General features: G+C 38.1%; 2 non-coding genes across 2 annotated transcripts; both read left to right on the top strand.

Annotated features, from left to right (window-relative positions):
* The first annotated feature begins 810 nt into the window (after window positions 1-810).
* Trnay-gua lies at window positions 811-898 on the top strand. Its single transcript is given in 2 exon segments — window positions 811-847; window positions 863-898. It is a non-coding gene; the product is annotated as a tRNA-Tyr (tRNA).
* A 4,835-nt stretch (window positions 899-5,733) lies between these two features.
* On the top strand, window positions 5,734-5,821 carry Trnay-gua. The gene is given in 2 exon segments: window positions 5,734-5,770; window positions 5,786-5,821. It is a non-coding gene; the product is annotated as a tRNA-Tyr (tRNA).
* Window positions 5,822-20,781: the final 14,960 nt, after the last annotated feature.

Raw genomic sequence — 20,781 nt, forward strand, 5'->3', positions numbered from 1 at the left:
TAGGTTCATCTCAGGGACCTCATAGTTCTACTTTTGGTTTAGTCGAATGCGTGCTTTGTGTCCTCTCCTCATTACCGTTCGTTACGACATGTCATAACACTTCTGCGGTAACGCATACTGCCGGGCAGGGACACATCTTAACACGCTCAAAGGGAAAACAAAAATCCTCCCATGCGACCACGGGGACTTCCAGGGTCAAATCTCATCCCATAGAAGGCTGATTTCTGTTGCCACTTCGGTCGCATTTTAATCGGTTTTCAAAAATGTTCACGGCGCGGTGATGAGTGCAATGCGATCCACTTTTTTGAAATATTTTGCAAATACATTGCTTGCCATTGGGAGGAAGAACATTGAAAAGTAATGCATTTGATAGATCGTATCACCATGTGTATCAATTTCGGTTAATACCCCTAGTTATTTCATATTTCACCATGACACTCGAATCGATTTGTCCGTCGGAGACGCAAGTAGCGACATGTGTAAACCCATTGCAATGAGTGGTAGGTGACAACATTTTTAGAGGGCGACTTGAGGACACTTTTTTGTAATATTCGCGCATAGGACCATAATTTCCAAGTTTTCCACCTCTTGCGTACGATTCTTCCCGAGCAACGCCTGCTAGTATTACAAAAACAGGGCAGGCGGGCCATTTCCATTCCCACTTATGAAACCGAAGACTACCAAATATATTCCGAAAATATTAAAATATTTCTTGGTTTACATATCAGCTGCTGTTGCTGACATTGCTAGAAGATAAATATCATAAACCAAATAATATGTTGTTCAAATAATTCCAATCATCCTTCATCTCCTTCGGTAGCTCAGTTGGTAGAGCGGTGGACTGTAGTCGGAAATTATAGACATCCATAGGTCGCTGGTTCAAATCCGGCCCGAAGGAATTTTTTTTCTAATTAGCAATAAACTTAAATTGAACAAATATTTCTTTCTATGTTACTTACGAACTTCACACCCTATTCCCAGCTTCGAACCACCACCGAGTAAACGCCTCAATACTTAAATCGTAAATTTATCTCCATTCTGTAAAGACATGACTGCTTCAAATTTGGCACTTTGGAATTATTTTCTTCCTTTAAATTCCTCATTCATTCATCCCTGCATTACATCCAAACTTCACGTTATCTTACGCAAATTTCCATAGGCATAACAACAGTTGCGCGAAAAATCCAAAGAGAAAAAAATCATTCGCCTTGACAAGGATCCCGAACGATTTTTTCTCTGTGGATTTTTTGGACAATTTGTGCATTGCGGATAGCTCCGTAAAGATATCACTGCGGCTTGTCTCGATAATACTTGAAATATGGTAACAGTCTTTCATTCATTTTCACGTCCTCTGGTAACACATTACTATTTCTGCGATGTAGAAATTTTTTATGGTTTGCAATCTTTCTTTTTCCAGTTTCCCTACTTACAAATTTCTAAAAATACCACGAGCATTACTTTATCTGGTAACCAACTTTATGTGCGTCTTTATTTTCATTCTGGCAAAACATAGCTGTTTCAAATTTGGCCCTAAGAAATTATTTTCTTGTTTCCAGCTCCTCATTTATTCATCTAGATTATATTCAAGTTCCATCGAGCCGTGGTAGGTCTAAGACGGCCTTCGAAGCCGGGATCCTTCGGTTAGGAGCCAAGCGCTTTACTCACAAGGTCAACACGCTCCCCATAGCAAAGAAATAACAGCAATTTTCCAAAAGCTAGAATTATTTAGTGTCGCAACATAAAAATATTTCATATCATTCACGCTAGCTACGAGAAAAATCAAGCAGGCATTTGCTCCACCATATTTTAGGGTCATATTTTATTCACTTTTTGGCTGAAAATACAGCTATAGGCAAAATGGTAAAAACTTGGTTAGTTAAGCATTACGTAACCCCAGACTGAGCTGCCAGCCTGGGAACGTGATCAAATTGAGGACTTTTTCCGATGGACCCACCATGGAAACCTCAATAGTAGCTAACGACCATAGGTAATCGAAACATCATACAGTTTACAATTTTTATAAAAATAAGCTATAAAAAATTTTATCTTTCATCCAAATCCAAATAATCTTACTAAATATACGGCAATACAAAAAACAAGTGCGCGCTGTAAGAGATATCTGTGTAAGTTAGATCACCGTAGATAATGATGATAAATACCTATAAGTTAGATAAATGTAAGTTATATAATTATAATTGTAAGTAGGAAATGGTGCTATGCAATAGCTTCGAGACGACCGGATACATCCATGATTGAGCTATCTCTAATGAGTATGATCGCCGATGTTACCGTTTTTTCCATTTACAGATGCCCTTTATTGCTACAGGATAAACGAATTCCTAAACCTACCCGTTCGGCAAAATATGTCTCTTATAATGTCGTTTTTTTTTATCTGGAAAAAGAGTGTTGGTTTCAAAGTTTCACCTTATCGTAATGAAGGACGTCTTTCAATGATAGATCAAGCATTTTATGCATGCTATGCCAACAGAAATGCCACTGAAGATTTGTAGACTACGCCCCTAAGCCTAAGAATCTCTAGCGGCCACATCCTAATTCGTATGAAAACTGTCCTTAAATTCGTTTCTAAGGATGTACCTCGACCAAGAAATAAGCTCCTCAAAAATAAAATCAAAATTTTATTAAAACAAAAACTAAATAATAAGTTTTCCTTCAAGAGGTAAAGTGATCAACAAATAGTATTCCGCCTAAGATCTGAAAAGATGGCGTGATGCCTTGAGAAGAAGACGACTGTGTTTCTGGTCAAGAGGCTTATTCACCAATTCACCAGTGCATTCATCGAACATTGCACACTAATTTTTAGCAAAATACAATATGGTACAGCTTCATCAGCCTCCGTACAATCCTGGAATAGCTCCCAATGACTTTTGGATGTTCCTAAAATTGAAAATGCCACTTTAATGAAAACGGTTTAATGACATGGAGACGATTCAGACTGATGCGACGTGCACGCCGAAGGCTATTCCAAGAACTGCGTTCATGAAGAAGTTTTTGAACATGATAATAATTATACTTATTATTATCATGTTCAACAACTCAACATTCCATAGGTCACTCGATTCTTATTGATTCGCCGGCATACCCTTTACCGAGAGAAACCGAAACGGCCTCGATTGACGAATCACGTTAAAATCACCAACTCCCACACCTTCCTGTCTAGTGCCCCGTCGTGAGTCTCCGTGCCATGAAAGGACGCATACATAATTCCCGAAAGGGATCGATCTCCAGGAAAAAGGTCCCAGCAACTACGCCACCAGAAATCGCGGCAGGAAAAGAAGAAATTAAGAAGATAGCGGCTACACAAGGGCAGCAAAGCGTTCCGCAGGATATGGCCTCTCTTCTATCCGGTCACACAACCATTATATCGGTTAAAAAAATGTCAAACCTGTTTTCCGTGAATTCTTACAAATTTTAACACCGAAGCAACAATTTGTTTGGATAGCCGACAGTTAGATGAACGGATATTTATCCCTTACCTTCTCTGACGTGGTACCCTGGAACCACTTAGATTTTCATTAATTTGCTGTTTTTTCCACATATATGCATTCCTATAACTTTTTGACGACTAAGATCAGGTTGTAATACAACTAATAATGGAGAATAAGGTTATGTATCAGGCAGTAGTTTTTTTAATATCTTAACGATATAATAAACTATAACCTAACCCTAAATACCCTGTTGTAATCACTATGGAAACCCCAATTCTTGTTATCGACCAAAGGAAAGCGAAGAATCATGAATTTTACAGTTTTTAAGTAAAAGCTTCAACAACTTTCCTTTTTCATGTACATCCATATATTCTTAATCCTATATCCTGATATTTTGTAACTATGCCTAGCTTCAAATTTATACATGACTTATTTTTTCATGTTATATACAATGGTTATAGAAAGAAATTGCTACCATGAATGAAAGATAATATTCATTTTCTCCTTAGTCATATCATGACAAAAAAAAATTTCCCAATTCCACAGGAAAAATATCAAATAATACGTTCAGAGTATTCATAACCTCTTAAAGTAATTACCCTCGATTCCCACGAATAAATTTTTCCACCTATATATCATAAAATAGCGTAAAAATAGATTGTAAATCTTAGAAAACATATTCAAGTGCGGTGTTTCGATTCACAATGGAACTTTATGAAATTGAGAGGGTATAAAATAAGAACAGGAACCTTGCGCAAATTATGTTTTTGTTATTTTTATAGTTAGTTTGTAAAATCACAAACACGAAAGATAAAATTAGACAATCATCTAAGGCATATGCTGACAACTATTCATCACAAATTTAACCAAGAGAGCTTTTACACATAAAATCCTTGGGATAAGAAATTGAAAAAAGCGGGTAGCTCGCAAACTCCTAAGGTTTCTGTTTCATGGTGCACTCTTGCGGAAGAGAGAGTCACTATTTGACGAGTCACGCCTTCCTGGTTACTCCTCGACCCAACAGAGGTCTCTGTTGCTGAGGCGCAGTGAGGTCTTGAGGGAAACAAGCGGTAAGAACCCAGAGAAATTAAACGCAACAGCTATTCGTCCGCATTGTTTCTTGGGAGTCGAAAAAGCGTAACCATTATCTCCTGACTTTTATTAAATGTTTAAAACAAATCTTAAAAGATTTAAATAAGGCTGGTGAGAAGGTGCAAAACCAACCATCAATGGAAAAAAATAATTAGAAATTTCCATTACCGCGTTGAACTTGAACACGTTGCTATGGTAATTTGCATTTCACACGTCCATATGTGTAAAAATGAACATATATTTCAATTTTTTCCTCCAAAAGAGCATGCGTGCACGGAAATCAAGCAGATATAGATAATTTGATGACTTTGGGGGGAAAGAAGACTAAAATAAAATTAATATAATCATGAATAAACGTCATTAAGTGTGAAAGAAGGCTGTTAAAATTTTAAACTTCGTCTCAGCGCACAAAAATGCATCTTAAAACAGAACTGGTACGATTTGTCTGTGGAGGGAGGAATGTTTTACCAATTAACGGTTGTACTCGTGAGCGAAATTTGAGTGTGCTATCAGGGGCGGATCCAGGATTTCTTTCTGGGGGGGGCACAAGCAAGGCCGTATCCAGGATTTGGTTTTGGGAGGGGCACAAGGATACCTCGTAATACAAAACGAATGCAATGATAATGGGACCGTATTAAAAATCTTGCATATTTTTGAGGGTCTGGGGGGGGCACGTGCCCCCGTGCCCCCCCCCCCCCCTGGATCCGCCTATGTGTGCTATACAGTGTCTCCTGAACGAAATATGCCAATAAGTGATTAAACATAAGACTAATGCAACTAAGCTCTATTTTCACATTAAAAATGAAAAAATAATAAATCGCATTATTAGAAAAACTGTAAGATGAAAGATGCAACATCACGATACCACCAAAAATCATTTTTCATGATAAAAACACTAAGATTGCAGCAAAGTAACAGTAACTTTTGTCAACATAAAAGCAATTAGAATAAATTTATTTATTTAAGTTAAAAATAATCATTGATCATGTTAGATTAAATAATTAACGACATCACGGACCTGAAGAAATGAGAACAAATGTCCTCTGCTTAGCTATACAAAGACTACCATATATGTACCAACAGTACTAACATATTTGACGGTTTTCATAATACCTGCATTTGTTGACATGAACAGTAGATAATATCATAGAGGAAAATTATATTTCTTTTAATTATTCAACCGTTATCCACATCTCCTTCGGTAGCTCAGTTGGTAGAGCGGTGGACTGTAGACGGAACTTATAGATATCCATAGGTCGCTGGTTCAAATCCGGCCCGAAGGAAATTTTTTCTACCTCGTAATCCCTTATTTCTTTAGCAGTTTTACTACTTACAATTTTCCCACCGTTTTACGAAAATTTCCATACTTAATGCGAAAAGAATTTTTATGCAAGAATCGAAGTTCAATATTCTGAAAAGAAAGGAATTTAAAATTTGTCTCAAAGAAATTATTTTGTTTTGTTTGCAAAGCCTCATTTATTCATCTATACCAGTAGCGTAACAAGGAATATGCTTTGGGGAGATGAGATGGTCTGGAGTAGCGACCCACCCTCCCAGACAACGGGGTCCGAGAAAATTTCTGAAAAATGACATGCCTGGAAATACATTTTAAATCAATTTGGCACAAAAAATTTAACTTTAAGCAGATGCATTTATTATACGTCAAAACTAAAAAATGTTTTAAATATTTTTTTATTTCTCTGACGCTTTGGGGGAGGATCTATCCCCTTACCTCCCCACAATTACGCTACTTACCCCACTATATCCAATCTTCACGCCATATCACCCAAATTGACATTTTCATATAAATTCACTATAGTTTTTCATATATATTAATTTCCTGAGGAAACACGTGACCATTTGTGCGATGTGGAAAAGTTTTTTCAAGGGTGCATTTCCCAATTTCTTCAGCCCAACTGTGTAATTATTTCACAATATGTAACCTAAATTGCTATTTTTAATATTGCAATTTTGCAAGTACATTGTTACCAATATCCAATGAAAAGACACGGCAAATAAATACGAAAAATATTTGAGTTAATAAGGTTGAAAAAAATGCGCTCTCTGAAAAGGATACCAACGGCATGCCGCGGCCCTAGTTCATAAGAAAACATGAACAAAAAAGCAACACCATTCCATAACGTATATCTCAGTTTTGTAAAAAAAAATACACATCTCCCCAAGTCCATCACCCACCCATTTCACTTCGCATTATCCCCGCTTGTTAAACAGGGGTTAGCGGCGTAGAAAGGTTACAATTGGATGGTGCAATATAATAGTTGGGATTATCATCTCAATCCCACTATATTCTTTCCCTTAATGTCCCTGAGCCTCTTCCAAACTTCTTTCAGACCACCACGCCCAACTGAACCAGGTTCTTCAACCCCTCGACCAAGGAAAATATTATTGTTATAAGAATCCAGAGCAGGGGTTCACCCCCCCACCCCCCCATCTAGAATATTACGCTCCGGCTGCCCTTCACCCCTCTCCCTTAATTTAATTAATCTCCATTCTCCCATCTCTTGCCTTTATGGCCACTGAAGCTCCCGACTTATATTTTCCCCTGAATTATTCATGGGAATCAATTTCGCTCCGGCGCTATGTAAATTAGCGACGACGGCGGTGCCTCACTTTTCCCCAGCTATCACTCTTCTGTTCCCGCCATTTCCAACCCCTCTCTCTATCTCCTAGCCTTCAACCCCCGTGTCACTTACCCCGGCCGCCATCTTAGGCTGCAATCGGAACACCACGAAAAGACATGGTTCCCAGAGAGATGACTTAAGAGAATATCCCTCGTGCTATATGCCCCTAACGAGAGGTTACCCTTATCGTTCATTAACATTAACTTCATCATTGGGAAGATATTTGCGGTGTTTTTTATGACAATAGTAGGCGAAAAACGTTTTTTGAAATTTCTGTACAATAAATACAATCCGAAGAACCGAGAGTGATGGAGTTGAATCTTTCCATTTTGAATTAAGTATTTGCAATTTGCCACGATTATAAAATTTATTACGACCATGGTTACAATGTTACCATATCATCTTCAAGGTACAAATGGTGCGTAGTGTATTAAACTAAAACAATTTTTAACTCGGATTTGGGCAGTAAGGGGAGAGAGGAGAGGGAGGAGATAGAAAACCTAAAGAAAAAAGTGAACGGAAAAAAGAGGAGAGGAAAAGAGAGGAAAATGATGCATGGAAATAAACGGGGAAATAGGTGGTGGGTTGGTGAGGGGCAGGGACGGAAAATGCAAGGTTTTCGCCAGTAAAGATTACTTTTTGGGTCGATTTTACGTCTCATCTCTGCTTTAACGTTAAAGTGTTCATACTTTTAATTCGCAATGCAATTACTGCTACAAATAGGGAGGCAAATAACTTTTCAAAGCAACAAAAGAAAACTGTTAAATTGCAGAAAACAATATTACTTCTTTTGCCAGTGATAACCATAGTAATGACGATCCGACGGTGTGACAGAATGTACACTAAGGAGGGCACGGTAAGATTTCCAAAATGCGAGAAGAAACACCTAAGAATGCAATTGATGGTCAACCATAATCTTTTGCATCCTGAATGTTTGTCTTAAAACTTTCATCTTCGTACCAGCAACACGAAGTGAGTATTTTATCCGCTAACGCCTCATGCTCCCAATCACTTCATTTCGAATGTAAACCTAACCCAGTTCTTCCTTGATTTTCCGTGACTACCATTTATTTTTATCATTCCCTTACATTGGCCTCATTTCCTAGACTAAAATTCGTAGAGTAAACCACCTCTATTTCGCGAAACTCAACACCAATCGTTTCATTGGATCAAAAATTCAACTAAGTACACTACCCCAACGACAAAGAAAAATATTTACACAAAGAATCAATAAAACCTCACAGCCCACACTTAAGAACAGCTTCACTTCCTAGCCATTAGACTCATAGTAAATCATACGTGAAGGCTACATTTTAAATTAGATGGGAAATACAGCAACACTTGAATGTAAAATTAACTTGGGGATATAATAATAGAAAGTTAATTTCAAAAAAAAAAAAAACTGTCTGCCAAAGTTTCTGGTATAATTTTCCTAGCAAAAGAGACACTCAAAACCCATATTTATGACGTAGATATTGCCCATACTTATGCTCTTTGCATCATTCCTAGTTAGCACAGGGAAAATATTTTCATATAGAATTAAAACACTCTCATAGTTCGTAAAGACATCTAGCTTCACTTTCTTCATAGTCATACGCCCCAAAGTCTATCGTATGCAAACCTTAATCAATTAATAAGATGGGGTTCGTTGAACCATCCCTATTCCAGGTTTTCGGGCTTTAGGTCAACCTATAGCAAACAACACGGCGAAACCCCAAAAGATGCAGAGTTCAACGAATCAAGAACGCCACGGAAGAATACGAGACAACAAATTAAGTCGGGGATTGTAACGACATTATTATTATTATATTATTCTACCAATTGGTAGGTTTCCTTGGTGTACTAAAGAAGTAATCTAGGAGCCTCCATTTCCTTCCAGCACTGCCGTCTTCAATTCACTGTAAAGCCTGCTCCCTTTCGATCTATTTAAAAAATCCTATTCTCCTCCTTCACCTCTCTCGCTTACCAAACATTCTACCCTCTAACACTGTTTTCGACATCCCCTCCCTGCTAAGTAGGTACTCGCTCCATCCAAACCTTCTGTCTCCTCCGTATCTCATCTAAAAGTTACCTCTTCTCACCCACCATGTCCAGCACTTCATTATTCCTCCTTCTATCCGTCCATGTCATCTTCTCCATTCTTCTCCATACCCACATCTCGAATGCCTCCAGTCTTCTCTCGTCCTCCTTCCTAAGTGTCCACGTTTCCGCACCGTAGAGAGCCACACTTTAGTTCAGACTCTTCACTAATCTTTTCTTTAAACTCTTACATAACGATCCTCTCAGAAGCTCCTTACTGTTCATGAAAACCAACGTAAAAACATATCTTAGGAGAATAATAAAAGCAAATTATGTTACTATTGCTTGCTTGTCACAACCTTAGTTTCTGGTTTAAATTTCCCAAAATCAGCATATGTTACAAAAGAGACCATCCGAATTGTTTTTCTGGCGAGGGCCTCGCAGATAGGATTGAGATGAGAGCTACATGAAAGCAATTTTAGGATGTCGTGGACTATTGACGGAAGGGGAAAAAATAAAGACATGATGATTGAGAGAGCTCCGATCGTTTCGTAGATAGACATTCATAACCACGGGTATTGTACAAATTCACGCTTTTCAGACGGCATATTACCGATTTGCAGGGAAATGGGACGGGAGTCCATCAACCCTTAAACACCAGGAAAAAGAGGTCGTGTCCCCAGCCACAGTTCCCCATATCGCTCCCCCATGCCTCCCCTACTTCTCACCCGTCCCCGGGACATCACACCCCGCTGGTCCACTTCTAAAACCCCTCAAGTCAATTCACAAGAAGTGAGTCATCTCATCAAGAGTCGAGGACCGTCTTCCCAACACGGGATAACCTCCAATTCCACTTCCTCCGTCGCAACACAAAACCCACGAATATCACAAAAGAGTATCCTCAAGCCGGCCTTTTAAATGTGTTGACAGCCACCGCGCACTGAAATGGGTATACAAAAGCCGCCACTCCGCCGTCGCTGACGGAAGAAGTGATCCGAGTTTAACGGGGAAATAAGGAATATTTGGCGGTTTTAATCTAAATTTATTTAGATGACGATATGATCTATCAAATTCATAAAACCTCAATACTATTCCTCCTAAATACAAACATAGGACTGTAAAGCGTTAGACGAAAGTGGACCTCATTGTACTCATGACCACGAAGCGGACTTTTTGGAAAACCGAGTACAATGAAACCGAAGTGACAACAGAAATCACCCTTCCACAAGATTAAATAACGCCTCCTCTAAAGGCCCAATTTAAGGCTCCTTGACAAAATCATTACCACCTGGGTTATGGAGATACCCACAGCCAATATACAGGATGCAGAAAAACTATGTGACGAAATTTTAACATTGGATAGCTGATACCATCAGGAACCAAAATTACTGATAATGTTTAGGTCGAAAACGCACCATTTTAAAACCACAGAAAATTTTAACCAAGCGCTCCGATTGGCCGCGAGTTTGCCCTGTTGTCGGATGCCTTGGAAAGAAAAGCACAGTTTTTTCTATCCAGAGAAGCCAGATAGAAAGAAATTAAGACTGGTAATAAATAACTGTTCAATTCCAATAAATATAGCATAATGCTTCTTCAAAATTGAATTGGTATAATTATTTTCCGTTTTCTGCAAATAATTACGATACATCGCGATCTCCAGGAAAGACATTCTCATGGTTTCATACAAGAACAAATATCTATCAGAGGAACACAGATAGCATCATCGTAGAACCTCTCCTAACAAGGCGAAGAAAAATTATGCCACAAAAGTTTTGACCTGGATAGATGATGCCGGTGGAAAACAAAATTACTGATAATTAGAGATACGTGAAAATCGCAAATGCGATAAATGCGATATAGATGCAATGACTAGACTTTTATGATATTTTTACGCAAACTTGCCTTTTCGTCGGCAAAATTCGTACATTTTGTGCCGAGCTCAGCTTAAATGCTCAGTCGACACTCACCGCATAAAGCATGCGAGCCACTGGCCTGCTGCTAGTTGGCTGGGACTCTACGTGGCCGCGAACTACAAGTGGGCGCGGGCAAGCTACACCTCCGCCACTATATGTCTTATTCCTTAATTTATTATTGTTCTATCACATAATTATTTAAAATATTCTGTATTTTGTCATATAACTGTGTTTCACTACATTTCATCGTCATCTACCTCAATATGAAAATAAAAAATAGACGGTACAAAATGCGATAAACTGTGATTGAAAGTGCGATTTTCACGTATCTCTACTGATGATGTTCTGGTCGATGGGGCACCATTTTTAAACTACAGAAACTTTGAACCAAGTGCTCCGATTGGCCGCGAGTTTGACCTATTGCCAGATGTTTTGGATAGATCGCGATCTCCGGCAAGCAAAGCATTCGAAGTCATGAGTTGTCAAGAGTATCCGGCAACAGGGCAAACTCGCGGCCAATCGGAGCTCTTGGCACAAAGTTTCTGTAGCCTACAAATGGTGCGTTTTCAAACTCTACCTTTTAATAAACATAATTAGTTATATTTGTACCTACTGGCATCATCTATCCAGGGCTTTTCGTGGCAGAGTTTTTATCCACCCGGTATATACAATGTATTATATATATACAATATATTATACATTTAATTTCCAAAAATAAAAAAATGGATTCAGCTGCGTGATATCTACCACATTACGCTAATTATTTAAGATGCACCAATTGCAACTCAATCATAAATACAGTCCCATCTATCAATCAAGTTGCTAGATAAATTTATACTATTATTTCATTCAAAATGGAAATAGATGTAAAAAGCCAAACTGTCTCCCCATAAAATATTACAAGCCAAAAATAGACCCTCCGACACAGCTTTCAAACTCAGTGAAATATTCTTTCCTGCATCTAGGGACTGGAACGGTCTACTAAAGACAGTTTTTACAATTTTTCCGCATAACCCAAAGACCTCCATAAGAATATTAAATAAAATTCAATTGAACGAGTCTTTTTTCATCTTTCTATGCTATGTTACGGGCAATTTTTTTTATTTATTACTTGTATCTGTGTTTCTCCATCTATAAATGTTTTTTTTTACTACAACATTATGTATTAACTTGGGTTAACCCAATCCAATTTACCACCCGACCGAATTTTAGGCCCATCACGATATTTATGTTAATAACAGTGATAATAAAATAATTTTGCATATTTTTCAGGGATCCACCTACCTTAATCACATGATAATTGATCCTTCCTTCTCTCTTATGTATCTAATGAGATGAGTCGCAAATTTGATCAGCTTTTCTCTATCAAAATGAAAGCTTGGATGGAGGCAAATCTTGAGGCACGAGGAGCATTAATCTATTCAAATGTCCTTACCCATGATGTTGGAGATATCCACCCTGCCAAGAGATACAGTCTCGAGAAAATGGAGAAACACGGGCGGCGGAGAGAACTTCCAAGATAATGGGTATTAAGAGAAGATTGAGACAGGCGACAAGGGAATTATTCCCTCCGAGGATACTTTGCCGAGTTGAGATGCTGTCCTTCGTGAAATAAAGAAGCATAATCTAAGTTTAACGCAAAACGACGGCGAAAATATGTCAAATCGTGGAAAATGTGCGCGGATAAACTACTAATAGGTATTCAAATGTCCAAAACGCAATTACGAAGATGTTTAGCAGCTAAATTTTAATGAAGTACGATATATTGAATTACGACTTCTATAACTAATGATATCAGTGTACAGGGATTTAAAATGATAAGTTAAAACATAACAATAATTATACTTTGCGCGTATTAATGAAAGTAAATTTTTTCCTTATTTCGTGTCTAATTAGCGTCCAAATTATCGTAAATCTAATATCAAATTATTATTTTCCCTATTATTCGAAGCATTTTCTATTGTCTCAGATGCATAGAATTTCTATTACTATAGGAGACTCCACTATGGAGCAGTAGCATCTGTACTATGAAACCGGTCCCCGCGCACGAAATCGCACTCCAACTTTAGTCACTAGTGGCGCAGGGATCGGTAGGTGTCAACACGTTTCGCTTTGAATTCCCTTCACACCCTAGTATGAGATTATATGTTGCCGCGGCCCTGTGGCCACCTTTTTGATTCCTAAGATCAGATCTCGTCGGCAATACTCTTTTCCATAATTTCTTTCTAATTTTTCTTTCATAGAAGCCTCATTTCCACAATTATTTTCACTTTTTTTCTGTGCGAGGAATTTTTTTGTTCTCATGTGGCAGGAGATGTTTTCCCATTTTTTCACACGGAAGCTTCCCTTGAATTATTTAATTTCCTTATCGCACCAACGACGCATATTTAACTCATGCACTAGGGTTGCTTTTATGCTGCAATAGGGTGTTGTGGGCCAGGGAGGGTATTATGGGCTCTTCATCCAGAGTTGGGGAGGGTCAACCATCTTTTCAGCGAGCAGTCCTTCATCTGAACAAGTCATCTGTAACAAGAGGCTTCAGAGAAGCGCCTTGTTGGTAAATTTTGCTTTTATTTCTTCCATCAAGAGAATTAACTATTTGAATTGTAAAGATTAAAGCTTTCCGGTTATGTTTTTCCTACTTCGCAGTGTGTTGAAATTTCAGCTAATAACGAAATCCGATTCGAAAACTAGGCTAGAATTGTAAGAATGAGTTCACAATATCATAATGCAACATAAAAGGGAACCAAATAAGTACATATGTACCTAAAATTGCGTCGTGTTGCGACACGAGAATTAAACAATTCGATGGAAGCTTCCTTGGAAAAGGGGGAAAACATCAGACATCGCAGAAGTACAAAAACATTTCCACGCACAGAAATAAAATTTTCAGTGAAAATTATGAAAATACTTGTGAATAGCCGACTTCAGTGAAAGAAAAAGTTGAAAGAAATTCTGTAAAAAATAACGGAGACGGACTTCGGCATATGAAATCGAGACCCGTAACCACAGGACCAGAGTATTAAGTCCACGGGTCTACACGGGTATACATATCACTTGTTACAATAAAATGCATAAACAAATATTTAACTGCGTTTATTTTGAACTACTGATTATGTAATTTAGGTTATTATTAATAAATTAAGCTTAATTTTTAGCAATAAACGATAACTTTATCGCGTGGCTTATCTCTTGCGGACTAATATTGATGTTGATATGTATCCTAACGACTGGAGCGCCGCTATTTATTCCGACCGGCGGGAATCAATGGAACAGATGGGGTAAAGAATCACGTATACAGTGGATATAGTATTTACTGCGCTCAGATGGAAGCTTCATTTTACTTTACTTTAGTTTATCATTATTTGTAGCTTCATTCCGTGGAAGTTTCATTTTATCTCGTAAAGCAAATGGTACCGTCACTACGACTTCCCTAGATGTTGAATTCCAGATGATTTTACAAACAGGAATAAAATGAAGATAATGCCTGTGGTACATGCATCAACAGTTTCCGTACACGTGGCACATTTTCTGGCACGCTTCTGTACCTTTCCACGACTGCACGCGACGGCAGACAAAGAGATAAGACTGTTTTCACAGAGGATGAGAGAGGGAGAGAGAAGCGATGACAAGAGGCATTAAACTCTGCCGCCCCCTCCTTCCCAAAGTTCCGTGCACGCATCCCTATAATACATGTGCGACCGGTGTCACACACTTGGGAAACGGAATTTGAGCAGACTTCGTCGCCGCCGCCGCCTCGAGAAACGGCTGGAGAGATAGCGAAAAACGAGTTCATACGCAAACGAAAAGCAGCGGAGAATGGCAAGGCACGACGTTAAGATTAGATACGAAAGGTAAAGGGATGTGGAAAAAATAAAAAAGGGAATTTTTAAGATAATTACACTCAACGGTTTTACGAGGGGGGGGGGGGGGGATATGTCAACCGTGACATCACCAAGCAAGTGTGTATTTGCGCAACGCAGTCGGCTTCGTAAAATTTCCTAAGATTAGTGCCATGTAGTAGAGAAGGCAACTTTAAAAATTCTGAACCAAACGTAATATTGCTAGTATGGATCAAACTTATGCATAAACGATTCCTTAAGTCGTGAATGAAAAGTCTGTGTTGTTTGAACGCCTGCATTGAAGCACAATTGCCACTCAGAGCTTTACAATTATTACAATTATAGCAAAATGTACGCGATTATCTCGACGAAGCTAGGAGCGAGGTAGGAGCCAGGAGGAGAGTAGCGAGGCAGGAAAGGAGAAAGTTATCAGGAGAAAAGTGTATCCACCGATATGAACCTGGTGTCGGCACCATTGCATTTTTTCCATAGAGGCGTGTGGGACTCGGAAATAATCTTGCATAAAATTGTATTCACAACAAATTTCTCAATAGCTGTTGGTTAATCAAGAGTATCTTTTAATAAATAACTGCAAATTGTGCATTTCTACCGGCAGATATGTTTGTGACAGCACATAATATCAGTCAAACTACTCCATAGTAAAGTAAAACCGACAACTGATTTCTCAGGGTCGAGATATTAAAACTGAACTGCCGATAGTATTTTTATTAATTAATATCTTTAAAAAAATAATCAAGCTTTCAATGCATAGCTTGCTTGGAAAGCAATAATAATATTCCCAACATGATCCACCATATTTATGAATAATTCCAACTTCAAGAAACGTTTAGCAATTAAATACTTTTTTAGGATCCAAGTTCCCTAACCTGACCAAACACTGACAGGATGTTATGATCATAATGTAGCGCCGCGGCGCTAGATTGCCGGTTCGCGGAAGAAGGGTTGGCAAGTGAAATAAAACGCCTTCCAAGCCCAAGCAAGGCCGCTTTACTCTCTTTCATCATAGGGTTTTTCTCGGACTATGTCCCTATATGACTTATGGAGGATCCCACATCTGTAAACGCGTAAGGTGTCAAGTTAATTCTCCCAGAGGATTATGCCATAAGGATCTCCCCAATCACTCCAATATACTTGGTGTCTGGTCACTAAGATACTAGCACACTTACCGGTGCTGACTTGGCACATAACATCTTGGCCAGTAAAAACTCGCTTCCAATTCCCATCCCACTGACAGAGTGATAGAGCATCGATTCCGATTAAATATATTTATGGCGCACATCAAGCTGAATAAAATTCCTGAGCGTCTTTTTATTATCACTCTTATTATTCGAAACCATTGCGCTTCTTACACGTCAAGCACTAGTAATCATTTGCATGAAAACATGAATAATTATAGTTCGCCAAAATAGAAAATAAATGGTTATTAGAAATTGTGAGTTGAGAGTTTTCCGTTTGTTTTGTCGAAATATTTAACCGATGATTTCCACCACAATACTTATCTATCAACGTAAAAACACCTGTCATTATTTAATGCAAAAACAAATTTAAATGTCCAGAAGCGAATTTGTGGTCTAAAACCACTATTTGTGGCTGCATGCAACTTAACAGCTAGATATCGCATCCGAATAGGTAAGAGTAATGCACTTAAAAGTTTGAGTCTCCCACCTAAAGGACGGTGAAATGCTGTGCTGGCTGTAAAATTCCTTGCGTTCAATTCTCACATCCAAAGAATTAGTTAAGACCTATCACTCTTGATTGCGAATCCAAACCACCCCAGCCAAAAGATTTTTTGTTTCACGCTCCCGGCCATCGAATTATTTCTTCTTAGCAGTCAGAACTTTTAGTTGCAGCAAAAAATCCTTAAAATTCTCTCACCATTTCCATGACAATCAAACCCTACTCAAAACATTTCTTATTGAAAACGAAATTCAAAAGAGAATTTTTGCTATGTGCATAGCTAAGAAAACTAGACAATTGTTTGTGTAAGATTGGAGGGGTGAGATCCCTAATTAGAATTTCACGTTGTCTCTCATAGGGGAGGCGAGAGGTCATGAGGCGTCAAAAATCGTTTTATGCAGTATTTTAATAGCACTCTATCAGAAATATTTTGAGAAATTATTTGGAGCTCGATGCAGGGATAAGTGACGCCTTTCTAAATATTTTTGAGCTTAAATAGAATTAGTGGACTGAAATTCGAGTGTTGCGATGTTGCCCCGTAACACAACTCATCGGAAAATCGAGGGGCTCTCTAAGGCCTTTCTTCGTCACTCATGCCGGCTAAGATTGTACTGCCTGGGATCCCGCTCGTATGTTTTTAGTCCACGAAAGAATTTTTGTCGCCGATAAAATAGCTCGAAAGGTAGTGTCCATTCAACTCACACTATACGGCGCAAACCAAAGAACTTCTCGCAGTTCGTAGCTTCCTCATGCCACTTCTCTTCCACCCCCACCACCCCCAACTCCTCTTACCGCGTCTTTTTTCAAATGCAGTGCCAACATCCGAAATTTTGCCATGCGAATTTGACGTGGTTCGAGCTGGGTCCTAGGAGTGGCGCGGCTGAGCTTCCCACATTTACTTTTGGAGTTGACAGTACATACGTATGTATGCAGCGCAATTGGATTCATGCATTTCCAAATTTTAATTTCCCAATTTCCGAAAATTAATTCCATGAAGTAAGGGATGCAAAAGTAAAAGTTCTCGACCTAGCATAACTTTGCTAGTAAGAATTGAGTAAGTGTATGATCGATGACAGAGTAAGAAGTGTTCCAAATATTTTTACAGAAAGGACAGGTTGCCTTACTAGCGACAATTTTTGAGAGCTTAAGGTTATCAAACAAGAAAATGCTTTTTTGTTAGATTATTAATGTCTCATTATGAAATTTTTTACGATATATCAGACTTTGGCTAACACATTCCATCAGCTTTTCACAAATATTTTTAATCAAATACAGGTTATGATTTTAATAATACCTTTATTTAACCTTTATTTAACCTTTATTAAGTTCTTTAGTTCTGAAGTCCACCAGAAACCGTAAAAAAAGTTCATTCAGAAACGAAAGGAGCGGGTAATGGCACGATACGAGGTAATATTAAATACAAAAGGTGATGTACTATGCAATAAAAAAGGAACGTTATTAGATAATTACCGATCTTTCTTTTACGAGAAGAGATATAAGTCAACAATGAGAACACCAAGAGAGAATATATTTGTGCAATACGCTCAAATTTATAGAATTACCGAATACGTATTCCATAAAGTACAGTAGTTAACTTAAAACTCTCAGCCTCACATGATTTTGTTAGAATAATCTAGAATACGAATAAACACTAACCGTACGGAGTAAATTTTTCTGCAGTTTGAATGCGTGTACTGAACTAGTTCTGTGTCACTCTGAAATGCACTATGCCTAATAAACACAGCAACCACAGCGTCAAATCCATCTGGAAACGTCGTTTTAGGCAGCAATACGAGAAAAATGGAAACTTTCATTAATTAATCCTGTAAATGATTCCTAGCGATGGCAATACTTAACATTCCATTCCATTTCGGCAAAAGAATTCCATCACATTCCTGCTTCGTTAGATTTTAAAAGATAATTCCTGGTGTTGCGATACTTTATTCTGTATAAGATTGCCGACTTTGTAGATAATTGATAGTGCAAAACACCATTAGCTACTTAAAACGAGTTAATACCCTTACAAAAGCAGTGGCGAATGGTATTACTCGAGTTAAGATAAGATACCAAAGGTAAAGTGAGGCAAAAATAAATAATGAACAGAATAAGAAAATAACAGTGAACGGTTTTGCGAGGAATCAATAGTTATATCACCAGGAGAGTATGTAATTTCGCTACGTATCCCTCGAACTTCCCTCACTTCATTCATAGGAGTTTCAAGTAATGATACCCTGATGAACCGTAAGCAACTGAAATAATTCTCAACCTTTCATATTTTTGCTGTTAAGGATCAAGTTTTAGCATAAAATTAAGTAAAAGCATAAAGAGATTGTGTTCACGCAAATTCAGACAAAATATCAGCCGTAAAATACCAACTTAAAGCCGTAAGCCATGAGGCGGAAGCCGCAAGAAAGTATCTACCTCCAATAGATTTTTGCGATTATTTTTTAGGAATGGATAACTGAGCACAGAATATCAGTAAATCTGTCTGTATAAGTAAATTGCAGCAAATATTATCCTCAGATGACTTTTGTATGCATGACCTCAGAATCAAATTGATTAATTTGTTTATTGCAGGAAAAAAATTAACAAAAACATATTTTACATCTGTGGGTACTATCAAGGGTAATGTAAACGAAAAGAGAAAAAATAGTGATGTTGGCCTTAAAAACGAAATTACTTAGATAATTATAATCGCAGAAGCAAATTGAAAGACAAAATGATAAAATTTTGAATAAAAAATTAATGATAATATATAATACGAAAAAGTGTCACAACATACTGCGGTAATGCTCATGTGCATGATTCATTGAAATAATAAAAACTATGTTACTTTTTTCCTCGGTAATTCCTTTTATTTTCCTCAGTAAGGGGTGGGGAGCTTGAGAAGAAACTCCTTTTCAATACCTTCGCTTAGCCTTAGAGGAAGTACCGTAATGAGTTCCCAATGCGTGAACCAATAATGATAAAAAGCATCGGGATGTCCACGGCATTCATGAGTATTCATGTGTGCATCAAGAACAAAAGAAGGTGACATGGACGAATTACGACATTACCACAAGCAGTTAGCCGTTTGTTTGGAAGTCGCCTCTTTTTCCTGAATGTGCAAGCTACGTGGTCATTACCACTAACAATATTCAAAGGAAGAAGCGACGGCTAGCACAGAAAGCAGCGGCTATCTCGTAAAAAAAATAGGTTTAGAGAGAGCGTGAAAAATCGCTAAAATGTAAAAATAGGCATAAAATTTGATTTATGGTTTCTAGCACCTTCACTTGCCAATGCTATAGGGTGAAGCTCTTGGCTAATATAATCTCCTGTCCTCACTCCGCTTGTCTCACAAGCCGTTTCAGAGCACTTGGAACAATTTATAATTCTTTCCCCGCTTCGAAATCGCACAGAGTGAGTAATTTAACCATTCCGCAGAAAAAAATGGAACCTCCCTCTTTGAAATCCCTCACGTAAGGTGCCTGGAATGGTAAACGCTGGTCTCCGTGGGCCCATATTTTAGGAAAGGCCATAAAATACTAGGTCTATGTCACTCATGAGGACGGATAATTAATACTTTTGAATCACAAATGTCCAAGCACTTCTAAACTCAATGTGGATTTTTTCTTCCTTAAATCATGATATGACTATTTTCTGGCCCAAGACAGCAAAAATGTAATTTTAAGATGTTTCTTCGATATTTTCTGTCAGTAAACTCAGTTATTGATTTTTATTGAAGAGCGTAATAACATTATGATTAAAAACTTTTGGGCTATGTCGCCGCGTCAATGCTTTGGGTGGCCCCAACGTTTCCCGACCGATGCTGGTCGATTTTTCAAGGGATTATGGAAACGTTGGGGCCACCCAAAGCATTGACGCGGCGACATAGCCCAAAAGTTTTTAATTATAATGATGAGCACCCGCGAAAGTTTTAACGAAGAGCGTAATAACTTTGAAATACGTAGTGTAACGTACTAAGTAGGCAAATGTTTGTAGTTGAATGTTGTAGTAGGTAATTATTGTCGTTCTCAGTAAGAATAATTGTTAACACTGCAATGAATATCTATGAAATAAAGATGGTGATGGAAAATTTTCAAACAAATCTGTAACTCTTCGAAGAAAACTCATCAGCCAATTAACAATT

This window comes from Ischnura elegans, chromosome 9, assembly GCF_921293095.1.
Source record: "Ischnura elegans chromosome 9, ioIscEleg1.1, whole genome shotgun sequence".
Lineage (NCBI taxonomy): Eukaryota > Metazoa > Arthropoda > Insecta > Odonata > Coenagrionidae > Ischnura > Ischnura elegans.